General features: G+C 44.9%; 1 protein-coding gene across 6 annotated transcripts in view; it reads left to right on the top strand.

Moving 5' to 3' along the window:
- The window catches only part of LOC146805002 (arylsulfatase D-like), a 514533-nt gene that overhangs the window by 23734 nt on the left and 474434 nt on the right, over positions 1–16365 (top strand). For 2 of the 6 annotated variants that reach the window (XM_085622156.1, XM_085622153.1), the window contains exon 1: positions 3293–3560. The exons of the other annotated variants lie outside the window; for them this stretch is intronic. The gene's annotated coding sequence lies outside the window, so the exon portion shown is untranslated. Of the gene's footprint in view, positions 1–3292; positions 3561–16365 lie in introns of those variants that run through there. 6 annotated transcript variants of the gene reach the window in all.

Genomic DNA, 16365 nt, shown 5'->3' with positions numbered 1-16365 from the left:
CTTTGTCTGTTGATTCTCCGCCTATTAAACCTTCACCTTTGCTCTCCCTCTGCATCTCATGTTTTGTTTCTTTCTTCCATCACTGTTGAATTTCTTGATTTAAGTTAACTTATTTTTTAATTTGCCCCATCCAACACCTATATTCTCTGTTGCCCACCCCATTACCCCAGCTTATTTCACACCAACTCGCTCCACATTTGCTCTCTTGCTGCATCTCAATTTTTTCCCTGGATTACGTTGTTTTTTTTTGCTTGGCAGCACTTTCCTTTCAGACTGTTGCTTTCCAGAAGGAATGCTCTTGGGACTACTTTTTAGGTCGAGCCTGTAACCGCGAATGCGCTGTTCTGGTGAAGACTTTATGTAAGGGCTTTTCAAATCTCACCTCACACTCGCACACGCTTGCGCGTGTGCTTTTTGATTTGTCCCAGGCTATTGGCCTTTGCGTGCGTCTTTTTAGCAAAGACAGCACGCAGTTGGCCAAAGGCGGGCGCATTGTTCCGCCCATGGCCTGTTGGTTGCGGTTACCCGCACGGGCGGCATGTGTATTGAATTATCGTGCACAGATGCGTGCGCGATAATTCAAAACACATGTCTCGGTGTGGCGCGCGCACACCACTCGTGTTTTTTTTTTTTTACTTTCAGTGCGCCACTCACGGGGCGCCTCCGTCCAGGCTGTGTCTGGCCAGGAGAGCCGTGCTTTGTTGGAGTGTAACGCGACTAAACTTTGTTTTGTCTCACCACTGGAGAAACTGAAACTGGAGCTGTGTTCACATTGATTGGAACGGGTTACAATAACAAATAATGTGCCTCAGAGGAAGCCACAACAGCAGTGTCTCCTGTTCCAGTTTACACCATGAACTTCCTTGGCCAAGTCCCTCTGCTCTCCTTACTCAGACTCGAAGGGAGCCGAGCATTTTATCTGTGAGTTAGATATGGGTCAGCTGCCCAGGACAATTGTTCTTGCAAAAACACTCATTTGAGGATTACAGCAGTCTGCGTGCCACCCCCACCGCTACCCGCAAGCTGCATGTGCAACAGGCTCTTCTAGCTGACCTTGCAGGCAGAGCCGGTTATCTCAGTACATCTAGTTCACAAGGTGCCCCCTCACTCCCAGATGAGGGCGAGGCGGCTCACGCTCACTAGGCTTCTTGCTCTTCAACTATGAGGCAGCGCATTATTCAGCAAGCGCAAGTCCCGAGGGGTAGGCGGGTGATGCAAGACTCCCTGGAACCTGAACATGTTGAAACTTAACATTTAAACAAACCCACGTCACCTGACGGCCCAGTTTACACGGCGACAGAAGCCGGGCTATGCCGATAGGGCATGGTTACCTTCACACATCTGCCGTGTGTGCCAACTGTTGGCAAATACAGAGCACAAAATGACCATATAAGGGCATGCACTTGGACGGCACTGGCACAACCCGCACCTGCTTCGCAAAGCAGACTCTGGAACCTGTGAGTCGAACACACGCATGCACGCGCGCACACACACACTACCACAGGTGTTGGTGGTTGGTTGAGTTGTGCTACGCTGTATATTGCGCACGTCAAGCTATGCCGTGTATTCGTTACAGAAGAAAAGCGGATGCATAAAAGACAGCAGAGTGCGAAGGGGCGAAGCCATGACCCACTTCTTCAGAGCAGAACTCAACCACGCGCACAGATCAAGTATTGTCAATAAACCAATTCATAGTGATGTGTGGTAGCCACAAAGCTGCTACTAAGCGAGGAAATTAATGGCGGATCTAATTATCAAAAATAATGTATCTACAACCTAAAGATGACTCCTCTCCGCGTAAATACAAATCAGGTACACCATCATTGAAAATATAGATTTTAATTTTAAACCACGTAGTTTAGATATTGCAGCTGCACCTAGCATAAAGATATCCATTTTTCAACTTAAACACCCTCATGTGTGGTAGCACTAAAGTAAAGCAGCCTTTTGAGACAGGTCACTAATGACGTCACTGACCTGTATGTACAACTAATCTCGCCTTTGGGAACTTGTAAGTTAAAAAAAAAAAAGCAGAAGTATAAGACTACACGTTTACATTTACTTCGTATTTAGGATGCAGTTAATGTAAACATGAAGTCTTACACTTCAGGTTTTTTTTTTACTTACAAGGTCCCAAAGGCGAGACCTATTGGCTATGCCAATGCTTGTTATTTATTTATATTTACTGCTTCAGTAAGGGTGTCTGCCTTCTTGAATCAATAAGTAAAAATAATTAAAAAGGCCTTGATGGATGTGTGATGACACTAGGGCTAAGGTAGCATCATGGCTCATGCGTAATTACGCATAAATGGAATTTGTTTAGGTTTCGCCTACAGCGTGCATGAACTATTAGCAAAAGCTATAGTCAATTTTTTTTAAAAGCTTTAACCCCTTCAGTGCCCATGACGAGATAGTCTCGTCATGGAACGCGGTTGCGCTGTGCCCATGATGAGACTATCTCGTCATGAACCCCGCCCGCTAATGAAACGCCCGGCACAGGGCGTGGAAAGGGCGGGGCACTGAAGAGGTTAAACCGGGCTTAGAGCTTGCCCCCTACTTACTGTTACATACTGTTGTTTGGCTCTCGCGTCACTCTCATTTCCTTGCTTCTCATTGGTCAGGGTCTCCTGCTACTTCCACTTTCTCTACGTTTCTTGCTGTCCTCCAGTCCTCCATGAAGCTTAGAACAAGTATAATTGTTTGTCTCTGCGGGCTGTGTGCTTCCACTGGCTGAGATACTTAAAAAAAAAAGTTTTAATCTACTACTCCTTAAGAGTTCCCCTGTTTGCAGTCCCTTTCTACTCCTCCGCATTGTTGTTTGTTGCCATCATGTTTTTTCCACTTATGTGAAAGTTTCTCTGCTACAGAAAATTGCACTATTGCCCAGCAAATGTGCTGTTTCTAATAGGTTCTGAAACCATTGCTGATTTTGCTGTAACACTGCGCTGTTTTCCCTGGCTGTGTTTATGCTGTGCTTTGAGTCGTTTCTAACTCCGAAGCAACATTCATTTAAAATGGCAAACTTTGCTACTCAATGTATCAAGCATAAGAGACCCTTTTAATTCGAGTAGAAAACATTATATCCCACAGTCTTGCCGGGGGGGGGGCAGTAATGGCGTTTGGCATATCCATTTCTCGATGCATTAAGAATCCTATCCATTTTAGTTTTCTATGTGATCATAACTTTGTTAATAACTAGTAGCTACTTCAGCCTCATCAGGAATTTAACTTTTGGCGTGCTTTGTTTCCTTTCTCAAGGACATGAACTCAGTGTTGGGTATCATGTGCCAAGCATGCACTGAGGGGATTCCTTGAAGCATGCATTGTGACTGGCAAAAGGTGGTGACTCATCGACATCTTGCACTGTTTCCTCAGTGTTGAACAACCAGCAAAAAGGCCCATTGAGGAAATTGGGGAGAAGTCTGGGGAGGGTTTCATAAGCTCAGTTAACAAAGGTCCCATTATACACTAGTAGCTGCTGCTCTTAAGCTCTGCAGCACAGAAAGTTTTACACATGTGTGCCCCTGCAGAAGGAAGAGGAAGGTGACCGGACGGCTGCTGTAAGTTCCTGTTTACTTTTCTACTCTGGCTTTTTTCTCCAGCTTCTACCTTGTGTACTATTTACATGTAATCTTCATGTTTGCTGTCGGATACAGCCGGCGGCTGTTTGCTTTGTGCATTTCACTTTCTTTTTAGGTTTCACCTACTTTGTGCATATGCTGTCAGCGAAAACTTTTGCAAATAAAATCAAGCACAGGCAAAGCCAAGAGCTTTCGACTCTGCAAAATCTAGTGGTTTTGTCGGGGCTTTAAGTGGGGTGAAAAACCTGGGGGGGTCACTCATAGAGGCGTGGCTGATGTAATTAAGGGTGTAGCTTAAAAACACTTGAGCTCAAAATCTGTGCTTAGCATAGTATGCCGCCTGACTGCCATTTTGTTGCTTCTGTCATTGCCTCCAGATATAAAATACAAGTAACATTACACCTACAACAAGCCAAGACTATTAGCTTTGTCAATGGCTGGTAGTTGCATATGATATATAAGCACCAACTACGTCCTCGTTTTATATGACATTGAAAATGCTTCAGTTCGAACATGAGACTATGAAAGAACTATGCATCAAAGACAGTGGAGGGGGGGATGCTGTAGAGTTACCCCTGAGGGTGAGGGCAAAAATGAAGAGCCCGATAGGGACCTGTCATAGCACCTGTTTTTTTTTTTTAGAACTGCTGGTGCTGAACACCGGCAGGACCCGTCCCGCTTAATGCCCTGGGTTTTATCAGTGTATTTTTGACGTGTTGCACAGCAGCACAAGCTGCTGAGCAGCATGGCTTAAAGTTAAAAAGAAACGCGCTATGAAGAGCCAGCTTTGACCACTTCACAGTACTTTTTTTTTCTTGTAAGGCAAACTGCACTGTGTTATTTTTTAACTCGAAGCCATGTTACACAGCAGCTCGTGCTTCTGTGGAACTTGCCAAAAAATGCATTGACAAATAGATTTCGCAGAGGTGTAACTTTTTGCCTTTGCCACTGATTGCTTTTAAATGCTATTCAGCATTGGCAATAACATTTTTTTGTTGTTTTGCCACTGCTGAAACGGTATAAGGAAAAAAAGCATTGGCCAAGGCAAAACCCATTGGCTATGCCAGTACTTGTTGATTCTACTTATTATCCAGATGTGACATTCAAATTGTGCTGCAGCATAAGGCAGCTTGGAGGAATCCAAAAATAATTCTGGGGCATGCTTAGGGACAGCCATACATCAGTGGCAGTCTGAAATCTAGTTCTGAAGACTTGGGTGAATGTACAACCGGGTTGTGATGACGTGCCTGACAGTTTTCATGGCTCACGCCGTACTCCTAGCCACGAGGTGAAGAATCTGTAAGTTTTCCGAGACTGTGAACTGAATAGCCATTAAGTAGGTAGCACCAAAATATAGTTTGTTTTAGTCACTGATTGGCGGAAATATAGGTCGTAGTGTGCATCCATTCCTATGGCATCCAGGACCTGCTACTCCATTCCTTGTACTGTGTGCTCCAAAGTTTCCATGATAATGTCTCATGTTCGTTGGCCTTCCAACCAGGACCTCCAAAAGGTGAAACATGCTATTTAAGTGTATGGGAAGGACTGTATTGGTTAGTCGTAGACTGCACTACCGCCAAAGTCTCTTGTCACTAACGAAACCATTACACAATACTTTGTCCACACAGCTGCACTACAGGGAGAGCCTGGTTTTTAGTTGGTTCCTAAAAAAACTAAAAAAAGCAGCTCTGACTAGCAGCGTAGTTGGAATGGAAGGAAATTTCAGTGTGGCTGCTGCTGTAGAAAAAAGCCTGGTCCCTTGACCTTGCTCCATTTTAAAAATATGTAGGAAAAGTGTTTGGATGATCATATGTTTCATATGTTAGTGCCATTTGTGTCTTGCAGCTAAAAACGAGGGGAAGCTGTGTAGACCACCTTATGCATTACTGTAAATCGCAAACCCAATTCTTGTGCATATAGTCAACTCTGGAGTTGAGAGAGACTCGGGGAAATATGTTTCTACATTTATTAGCCTTTGACTAGGCAGGATGCTGTATTTTAAATAAGTTGAAGATGTGTTAGTATTCTTTCTGTTGCACATAATTAGGCACTATTAGTGTAATCCATTCTCCATTGGATAGTTGCGTTGACCACTGGAATATGATATTTCGGATCAAGAAGTGGTGAGATGCTATGCAGAATCTTCAGATCTACAAACCAGAAGCTCCTAACCGACTACTTGGGGTTCTAAGGAATAAAGTTTGTCCATAACAACACCTATGTTTTGAACTATTTTAGAAAGTATTGGGCAAATTCCTGTGGAGAGAGACAATGGAGCATTTCTCTGGGTTAAGGGCGTGCTGAATGTCAATAGTGCTTCTCTTTGTAGGACCTAGCCCCAGAAAGATTGTTGCCATCCATCATCGAACTGCGGCAAGTATTGAGATCACCTCTGTGCCCTAAACAATAGAGTTCTTCAATCCTCAGCATTTCAAGATGAAAGAGTGGGTGAAGTGAAAGTGTAGGATTATTCAGGGCATTTGCACTTTTCCCTGGGGTGCTCAAAGTGTTTATGACCCCTTTCTCAATTATTGCATTGTTGTGGTTATTTCTGCTAGCAGTTGCATTCAGTAGCTTCTGTAAGAATGGGTTTCGGATGAAAAATGTGTTACTGATATTGCATGCTCCTGGAGTCTTGGCTTTCATTTGCCAGACCTATTATATCACCAAGCTGTGTTGCTTCCCTCTCTCACTTCTCATCTGCATTGCTTCTAACCCTGGGTGTAGTTCGCGAAGTAGCGCTACGCATAGCTACGCAAAGTGCACTTCACACTACGCGAGCTACATGTAGCACTTCGCAAACTGCGTAGTACCCTGTTTGCACTGTGCAAGATGTCGTTTTCAATGATTGCACAGTACGGACAAGCATCCGGCACTGTGCAATCATTGAAAACGGCATCTTGCACAGTGCGAGCTGTAGTGTTCTGCCGCTCGAGTAGATTTTTACTCGAGCGGCAGCTTTCTCAATGCGGACTGGTAGTTTCTCGTCGCGAGCATACGTGACCACTCGCAATGAGAAACCTGACCTCCCCGCGTTGAGAATCTCGCCGGAAGGTTTATTTTCCACGCTTGCGATCGGCAACTTGATGTTGCTGATCGCGAATGAGAAAAAAGTCTCGCCGGGATGTCATTTTGCTTGCTCGTGGTCGCCAACTTGATGTTGAGGACCGAGAGCAAGCAAAAAATGACCGCTGCACTACGCTACGCATGTTTGCACTGTGCTACGTGCAATTCGCGAAGTAGCGCAAACTACGCGAGCGTAGAGTAGTGCTTTTCCCAGGGTTAATTGCTTCCAGTACCTTCACTGCACAGGGTGGCTTAACCCATGATTCGATCCCTGGAGCTCCATGGTTCCCTCCTTAAAGGAGAAAAAGAGCATGCAGTTACTGACACTATCATTGTTTTCACAGGCACTGATAGCACATCCAACCTAGGGCAGGGCGTGATTTTTTAAATCCCTGCTCTAAACTAGAAGCTTGTGAGAGCTGATGTGTGATTTGGTCATTTTTTGCGGCATTCCTCTTTTCCCTGCTTAATTTAGGTTTTATTCTATGTATTGCCCAAACACGTGGTTGGGATTTAATTGTATTTGTGTAATTTGCCTGCCTATATAATCCCCTGTGGCTTGCTCTTTCTATTTGTAATCCCGTGCGAGCATTGGCGGGGTCCTCTGCTGCTTATGTAGGACTTTTTTGTTTACACTTTTATTGGCATTTAGCACAAACAAACAATACATCAAGGTGCTTCAATATGCTGCTCATGTTACCCTCACCCACCCGCTCCCCCCACGTTGCTCTACCTTAGTACTCCGTGGATTAATTGCGGATTCCGTCCAAGGGAGTGTGCGAAAAGGGCAATCCTCCTCAAGCACCTGCACCAGGGACGTCACACGCCTCCACCAATTGATCCATCCCATTCTCATTCTCCCCAGTACCTCCTCCAAATAATCCTATTTCTATCAATTGTGCACCACTCTCATACAGTCCTGGACAGTCTTCAAAGTGGTCGACCATCTGGTAGCTCAAGTAGCTTAGTTAAGATTGCTGCCCACGCCTGCAGATGATCTGCCAGTTTGTTGTCCGTTCGAGTCTATTGCATATGACTTTTCTCTCCAACCACCCATTCTGCCATATCCCTCAGCCATTCATCCAACCACGGAGGGCTTAAAAGAAATCCAATAGATAGCCACTCTTCGCTTGGCTAGCACCAACCCCATCATTACAAATTTTCTGCTAAGGTGTTTCTTCTTTTTAACAGGGACCATTCCCAGCAAGCTTTTCCTAACCTCTTTAAGAGAGGTGCACCCCGAAGCTACACTCTTATCAGTCACCGCCTCCAGAACACTTCTTTATCGGGGCAACCCCACAACATATGCATAAAGTCCACCCCACGCGATGCAGCGCGGGCAGCAGGACGACCGCCCCAATTAGATTGCATGCAAGGTATTCGGTGTGGGGTAAACCTTGTGCACTACATTATATCAATTTAATTCTTGCATTGGTAGAGACCTTCTTAACCCCTTCATGTACATCTATGAGAGGTTCACTCAGTATTTCATGCCATCTGCTTTGAACTTGAAGGACCCCCGCAGGGAGATTATCCCACAACACCCTATAGATGTGGAAAATCAGTCTTTGACCTCCCGCCATATCAAGTAGTGCCACCAGGGTCCGCGATTCTCGGTGCACGTCCGGTAAGGTTGGCCAGATCCCCCTCGCTGTGGCCACCATTTTGGCATAGTGGAGAAATTAACCCGGTCAAAGGCTGCCACAACACCGGTCAGGGTACAGGTCCCGAAGAATATTGCATCCCCCCGGTCCTGCCATCTGTCAGAAGACATTGTCTGTGCTATCTGTGCGAACAGAGGAAGTGACCAAATATTTAAGTTTAGCTCATGGGGGCGTGCTGCAGCACCTGTCGAACCACCCTCCCATGCTCGACACACCTGCCCGACTACATAGGGAACTGTGTCCCGAGCTCTAGCCTCTAGCATCAGGAACTCCGTAAGGGATCCCCACCGCATGTGCCCCCCACAAGTCTCTTCTCCCAGTTACCTTCCGCATCAAGCAAAAATATTGCATGATGTAACTGGGTTGGCAGGTAGTAGAGCTCCAGGTTTGGGAGCTCCAGATCTCCCTGTGTCCAAGTCCGCTTAAGGGTGGCCAGGCTCACTCATTCTCCTCAATGCCCACAACAGTTCCACTATCCTCTTATACAGTTCAGTAAAGTGCTTTCTGGGGATATCAAACATGTCCCCTGAAAAACATACAGGCAGTGAGGAAGGATGATCATATTAACTAATGACAGCTTGCCCATAAAAGACCAGCAGAGGTGCTCCAGAATTTTATAGATGGTTGGAGGCCCTCAAGCACCCTCTCGATCTTGAGGAATTTAAACTGTGCAGCTTCCCTCGCGATCTTAAACCCGAGATATTGCATGTCAGAGGTCTCCCAGGGTAGACCCATGGCCGGAAGTTCCTACGTGGGGACCTCCCCCAGTACACCCAGAGGGAAAGTTTAGATTTGGCTTGGCTTACTTGGATGGAACCTGGATACATCTCCACTCCGCCAAGGTTACCACCATAATGGGAACAGAGTATTCCAGTTGGCGCAAATATACCAGGGCATCTTCTGCATATAGGGAGACGATGTGTGTATGGTTCCAATGATGATGCTCCACCCATGTAGGTCCGATCACAATCTACACACCTGCTGCTCAATGGCCAATCCAAAGAGCAATGGCGATAACGGGCAGTCCTGCCTAGTCCTAGTGTTAGGTTGCACTGTGTGTTACTGCGTGGTATAAAGCCTCATTGATCCTTGTGAATCAGTGACTTCATGTACTCCAGCAGCTGTGCTGCCAAAAGCTTGCTAAGTATTTTGACATCAACATTCAGCATGGATAGGGTAAATAGTGAGGTTGCATCCTTTCACCCCTGTCTGGCTTAGGCAGCATGACTATGAGAGTCTCCCTCTTTGATTCAGGCAACTGACTTCATTCATACACTTCATTATACACCTCTAGCCGGCAGCCTGCAAAGGTACCCACGCTTCGCTGGTACAGTTCAGCTGGGATGCCATCCCCTCCAGGGGTCTTTGCTGTCTTCAAATCCCTAATCACTGCCACAATCTCCACTTAAGCAATGGCCGCTTCTATCCTATCCTATCCTATCTCTTTCCTCGCCCAATAGGCAGGTCATCTCCAGACCGGTTAGATATGTCTCCCCAGCGCCCTGCCCAAAAACCGCAGGCGCTGCATATTTTCTCCTCAGGTGTGCCACAAAGACCTCTGTTATATCCTGCTGTGCATGAACCTCTGGACCCGTGCGTCTCACCCCAACCACCGCGGGCCTCCCCGTGGAGAAGGGGTTGCCAGCATCCTGCTCGCCTTCTCCCCCTCTGCGTGGAGCTGCTGCCTATAGATGGTGTACACAAATTTATCTAGCCTGTTCCAGGTTTCCAGCTCCTTCCACTCTGCTAATACCTGCGGCTGCAGAACCAAACACCCCTCCAGTGCGCCTAAGCTTTTCTCCTGTAAATCTAATGACTGTGTTTGCTGCTGTCTTACACCATACATCACTTTCATACATTACCAGCCAAAGACTACCCTTAATTGCATCCTACACTTTGGCTTTAGCAGTTGTGTTGCCCCAGTGGTCCTCAAAATATTGATCAAGTACTTCCGAAAGCATATGCTCAAAAACGAGGTCTGCCAGGGCCGCTACCCTCTGCTTCCAAAGCAGAACTAGAGGGGCCGGTCTACCAGCATTGTAGGTGACCAACGAGAGGGAGTGATCCGAGAGGTAGCATGCCAAATACAATGCATCCATTGCATTTTGAACCCTTCACAGCTCTCAAAAGAATATGGCATGCCCAGTCAGAAATATGTAATCTGTGCGTAGCTCGACTTCTGTCAAACCTCCCGCCGCAATGATATGCTACTCCCACCACACAAATCTAACTTTCTTGCGGCAAGAAAAATGCTGTAGATTGCTCACCCATGTCGTTTTGCCTCAGCTCTATTAATGGGCATCCATTCATTGGGAGTTTCCATACCCTGTTCACACACAGTACAGGTTTACCTTGAAAAGGCAGCTTCACATTTTATGTGCCCAGCGGCTGCTCTCCAGAACAGCTAAGGTGCTTTTTATAAATGAAATGAGTTGACGATGAGGAGCACTACAGCAGCATTCCAATAAAAAGGAATAAGCGGTGACCCATTTCAAGATGGGGCCTACGCTGCGCGTGATGATGCGTCCATCACTTGACAGAAGATGGCTTCAGACGTCGTTTCTTTCAGAGTCTGGACACCGCCATGGAGGCACAGCAAGAACTGCACGCTCAACTGCACTGACTCAGGCCACACACTTGAGAACCTCCATGCTCAGGCTTCACGCTCCAGGGAATCTCGATAATCGAGCCATTCGCTCAAGCAGCAGTAATAACCATTGCAGGCAACTTAAACTCAGGCAGACCCAGTAAGGGCCTCAAAACATTGGCAAAGGTTGCCTTTTAAAAGTTCCCTGAAATGGAATCATAGAAACACTCTTCAGTAAATCACAATTTTTTCCGCTGGTTATGTGCGGTATGAGCCAACTTCAATATTTTGAACTAATTCCCCCAATTACTTATTACGCCGACTCACTCCAACTTAATGCTGTTGGCAATCACTTTAAATCCACATAGAGATCTTAGAAGCATTCATTGAGGCAGTCTTTCACTCCACATCAGCGTTTCTCATATATGTAAGATAGTTAGCCTTCTGCTTTTGTGCTAGCTTGTGAAGGTGCCCTGGACTGTAGACAGTCTGTTAAAATAGACACCGGTGGGGCTACCGGGCGCAAACCCTCTTCAGTCTTCAATGTCTTTTCTCTGTAATCTTCTTTCTTTCTTTCTGTGATACTTCAAATCTTTTCTGTTCCAGTATTAAACTTCCCTTCACGCGTGGGTCTTTTCCGCTCGGTTGCAAGTGTTAAAACGAAGTATGCCACGTAGACAGGTCTTGTAGGAAAAGGTTATATGTTTATTCTTCAAGTTGTTTCTTCAGTTACAGGTTACAGAAGGATGGTAATTTCCATGTAATGCCCCACCAGGAGCAGCCTCCTTGCTGCTCAGCCCATACACTCCCACTGATCCTTCTTCAAGCACAAACACTCTCAGCATTCCAATGCCCTCACCACTGGCTGAGCAGCAAGGCAGAGAACAACAATGGGGAGGATGCATTATATTGTCATGTAGATTACAACACATAGCCACAACCTCCCCTTTGCAACTTGCAGAGGGCTCAACACCCCACAGAGGATATCGGGCTAAAGGCACTTCAACATCTCCCAGGGGACTGTAGCCATCCTAGGCTACCCCCTAGCATGTACCCACAGTTCCATAGACAAGTATAGGATTCGAAAATATACTCATTTCAATACTTAAATAATTAAGCGACCAGTTAACAATGTATATTTACCCCTCCCCTCCCCCCGCCCCAGAAAGCAATATAATAATGGTAACAAGAGTCAAGCTCTGGTGTCTCCAAAGCTGACTCTTGCCAGCTGTTGTATCATACCTTCTCAAATGCAGACCCAATTGCAGTGTCCAACGGGCCAACTGCTTATCTAGCACCTTGTCCCATCTATGCATAGCAAGTATTTCTTTAAAGGCATGTACACCATTTTTATTATATTAAATTGCTGTAGTTTTCTCTAGATATGTTATTCTTCATGTGTTTTTGGCATCACATCGATGATAGGTTGCTTGTATTTCTGGTTAAGTGAGGACCTAGCCTGGCAGCTCGGGCTGGATTGTTGCTTTTGCTGTAGGTTCTAGACTGATTTGCATGTGGCTGAGTCAAAACTGAGGTGTGTAAAATAATGATGGAATGGGATGTGGCCCGAAAAATTGCCATTGGCTAAGATTAATTCAAGCATTACATCATCACTTTTTGAATGCGTCAGTGCGATGCCCAAAGTGCTACTGGTATACCCAGATCTGGGTCCTGTGCTTACTGTGCCACTGGAACCAAGCCAAACCTGATGCATGAGCCCCAATCAGGGCACAACTGGTCTTGGATTGCTTGTGTTCCAGTTCAGGGAGGACCTGGACTGAAAGTTCTGTCTGACTGTTCTATGATGTGCAAAATAACAATGGACTGGGCTGGGGCCCTAGGTAATTACAAGTGGCTGATAATAATTCATGGATTCCATCCATCACTTTTTTGTATATTTCAGTAGTCGTTTTCTAGATATTGTATTCATCACATGCTTTTTGGCATCACCCTGCTGTTTTCTTGTGCTGCTGTGGAGGTAAAATACTCACCACAGCAGAGGGTTGAGGATGCTGGGATTTTTTTTCTCCAATCCATTTTTAGGTCTCGCCTGACCCAGCGCATGCGCTGGTCTGGCGAGACGTATTGAGAGGGCTCCAAAAAGTGCTACCAGGCCAGCCTAGAGCCACAGTGCATGTGCGCGGGCGCGCGCCGCGCTTTACCGCCATTACTTTCACTTTTGCGGCCGCTTTCATATTTGATCGTGATCGCGATCACTTTCACTTCCGCGGCCGCATGGCCGCTTTGCATAGCCAATAGGTCTCGCTTTTGGGACCTTATAAGTATTTAGTCATGCAACTGTTGCATGGCTAAACACTTATAAGGTCCCAAAGGCGAGACCTATTGGCTATGCCAATGCTTGTTTACATATTATGAGGGTATCACTTTGTTTTACTTCTTGTTTGTAGTAGCTGCTATTTAGTTTTAGCTGCCAAATGCTATTATGACAATTCTGTCTCCATGCTCTTAACTCACGATCTTCCTACATGCTCTACACTTTCTTTTTCCCAGTCTTCAATTTTGCTCACAACATTCACTTTTGAGACACTTGCTAGTCAGATTTGTTTTATGTTCTTTTTGGGTTGATGAACTACTAAAACATATTTTTCCATATACAATGTCTAATGAAGTGCCGTGCTTTGTCTAGAACAGTGTCACATAGAAATAAGAATCATTGTTACATAGTGTATATATTTATATTCCTTTGATGGCCTGAAAATGCTTAAGTAATATCTTCTCTAAGACAGTTGAATGTCCATTTGTTCATCTGTTGTCCTTCCCATTGCGTTGGCTCCTCATTCTTATTTCAGTGGTGTTACCATATCTTGTTTTTATCATTTGATATATTAATAGATGTAGAACGTAAGTCTGTCCAAAATGGTTTTGGAGAAAGGGTGACTAGAAGTTTAAGGTTGTCAGTCCACATTTAACTACGGACATTCTCTTTCAATTTTACAGTAGTTAGTGTGTTTTTAGTTGGAATTTGCCACGATTGTAATACTCCCATCGCTTTTCCAAAATTACATTCTGTAGGTGTTTTATTGTGCAGGCTGTAGCTTGCCTTTGTGTGCAGAAAGGGAGCTGAGCCGTGGGGAGGCACCATTTGAGAGTGAAACTGGTCAACACTGATTTGTTGAAGATATCCGATCATCAACACTGCTCCTGTAGGTAGGGAGTAATGCCATATCATTGCAAGAGAGAACTGATGCACCAGGAGCCCTTTTGTAAACTGTAGCCCATTGACAACTTGAGCTGTTCTCATATGCCTAAGAGCCATAGGAGTCTTCTACCAGTCTTCACTCCTTCCCACTGAGTCACTGTAAGTGATGTTCTACCGCATAGTAAATGTCTGTCTGAATGCCCCCTAGATGCTCTTATACAAGTGAAGGATGGGCTAGCTTGAGAAAGGTGAGTGATTTATTGGTATAAACGGCGCACGCTCTAGATTCTCCAATTCTTTGAGCAACACTTTACACTAATGCAAAGCATATAACTATTTCTAATGCACACATCTACATAGCATGAATAGATTAAAACACATCCCTTTTGTATCAGCACAAGACTATTCTGTACAAGCAACTCATAATAAGCATGGATGGATGGATGTAGTTAGAATAATTAAAAAGTGAACATTTATGAAAATATAGCAACAGGAATAATATAAGTATAAAATTCTTTTCAGCACAAAATCTAATACCCAGAGGGTTTTTTCCACATTAGTCCTTCATTTTTATTTGCTCGTGCCTCACCCTCCTAACTAGGAACAATATCACTATTTAAGACTGAGGCTTCAGGCACTGGACATGATTCAAATTCTCTGTTGTTCATTGCCACCACATTCCTCCTATCTTGCACAATTTTGCTTGTACAAGAGAACTGTACATTCCTTTCCTGCCCAACCAATTTTTCTTAATGCACATCCAATCCCCACACCCACTCATTTTCTAGACATTACCATCATACATTGTTTTATATTTTTGCTTTGTGTTATAATCTTCTCCCGATCTACTTTAAAGCCACCCTATCTTCCCTTTCAACCTTGAAGATGAACATTTTAACTTGGCACTCGTAACAGCATTTGAAGCAGTGCAACGAGCCCAGGGCAATCCTTGCTGAGTAAAGTTCACTTTTCTGGGGGGGGCGTGGCTAGCGCCCGTGAGCAATGGCGGCTCCTCCTTAGCTCTCCCGAGCGGCGCGGAGAACAAGACGCTCAGCGAGACTCCCAGCGGCGTTTCAGCCCTCATAAAGAATGGGTTCCTAGTTCGGAACTGGCGCTGAACTGCTGAAAGCGAATTTGGACGCCCAATTCATCATGTGGGTAATCCTTTCTCTGAAGAGCTGTGGAACGTCGATGTTTCGTAATGCGGCCGCCATTTTGTATCTGCGCTAACGGTGTTTCGCTTTTATCGCTTCATGACCATCTTTGATAACAGCTGACTCAAATACTGTTTCTTCATTTCTCAGCTTACTAGCTAACACGTTGTGCTCAAATGTCCTCTGCAAAGTGTCTGACCTTTCAATAGCGCGTTTTTCGAGCGCTCTGGTTTACTTCTCCTCACAAGTGTTATCAAACCTCCATAGTGTTGCTGCAGCTTAATTGGACATTAATTGATGCGACTTTCACCTTTACATCAACAAGTGTGGGTCACATAACATTTGTATTCATCTGTACCACGCTACAATTACTTCATACTTACTTGTGGTGATGTCTTCTGAAACTGCAACCGCCATCTTTTGAAGTTTCAGACGGAGTCTTACTCCAAGCGGCTATGAGACATTAAGAGGGTTTCTTATTGCATTACATATCGCTTTGTGTCCCAGCGTTAAATTTTATTGCTTGTTCATCTGCTGTGATGTTCTGCCTTTTTGCTATAAATTGATGGCTTTTTTTATTGACTTTTCTAGGTAGTATGTTTTATTTTCTGTGTATGGTCTTTTTTCATTTGTATACAACGCTGCATCCATATTAGGAATCTTTTGTTGTTTGTTTTCATGCCTTCGATATTTTACAGTCGCATATCTCATTTTCTTTATGGGTAGATTATGCAAGGACCTGCGTAAGCCTTCCCCAACTTCTCGCAAACTTCTTCTTCATGCGGGGTCTAGGTATCCGTGTTTAGAGATGGATGACTCTGTTGACACATCTGTTAAAATTCCTTCTTCTGCTTCAGTTTCGATAATGAGTGGTGCAACTAAAGGTTCAACTAAGCGACTTAAAAAAGACCCACCCTCTCCTCCCAAACAAACGTCAGCAGTGACATTGGATATCCTTTTGGAAGAGATTAGGGCCTTGCGCCCTTTTATTGAAGAAACTAAAACTACGCTTGAAGAAACCAAAACTACTCTTCAGTTGTTTTCCGACAAGTGGTCAAACATTGATGGTCGTGTAACCATTCTAGAACAGACTGTTGATACCCTTACATCTTCTGTTGCCAAAGTTGACCCACTGTATTCCCAAGTCTCTACA

Source organism: Triturus cristatus, chromosome 8, assembly GCF_964204655.1.
Source record: "Triturus cristatus chromosome 8, aTriCri1.1, whole genome shotgun sequence".
Lineage (NCBI taxonomy): Eukaryota > Metazoa > Chordata > Amphibia > Caudata > Salamandridae > Triturus > Triturus cristatus.
The sequence above is the reverse complement of the archived record's forward strand: the minus strand, read 5'-3'. Positions and strand labels throughout refer to the sequence as shown.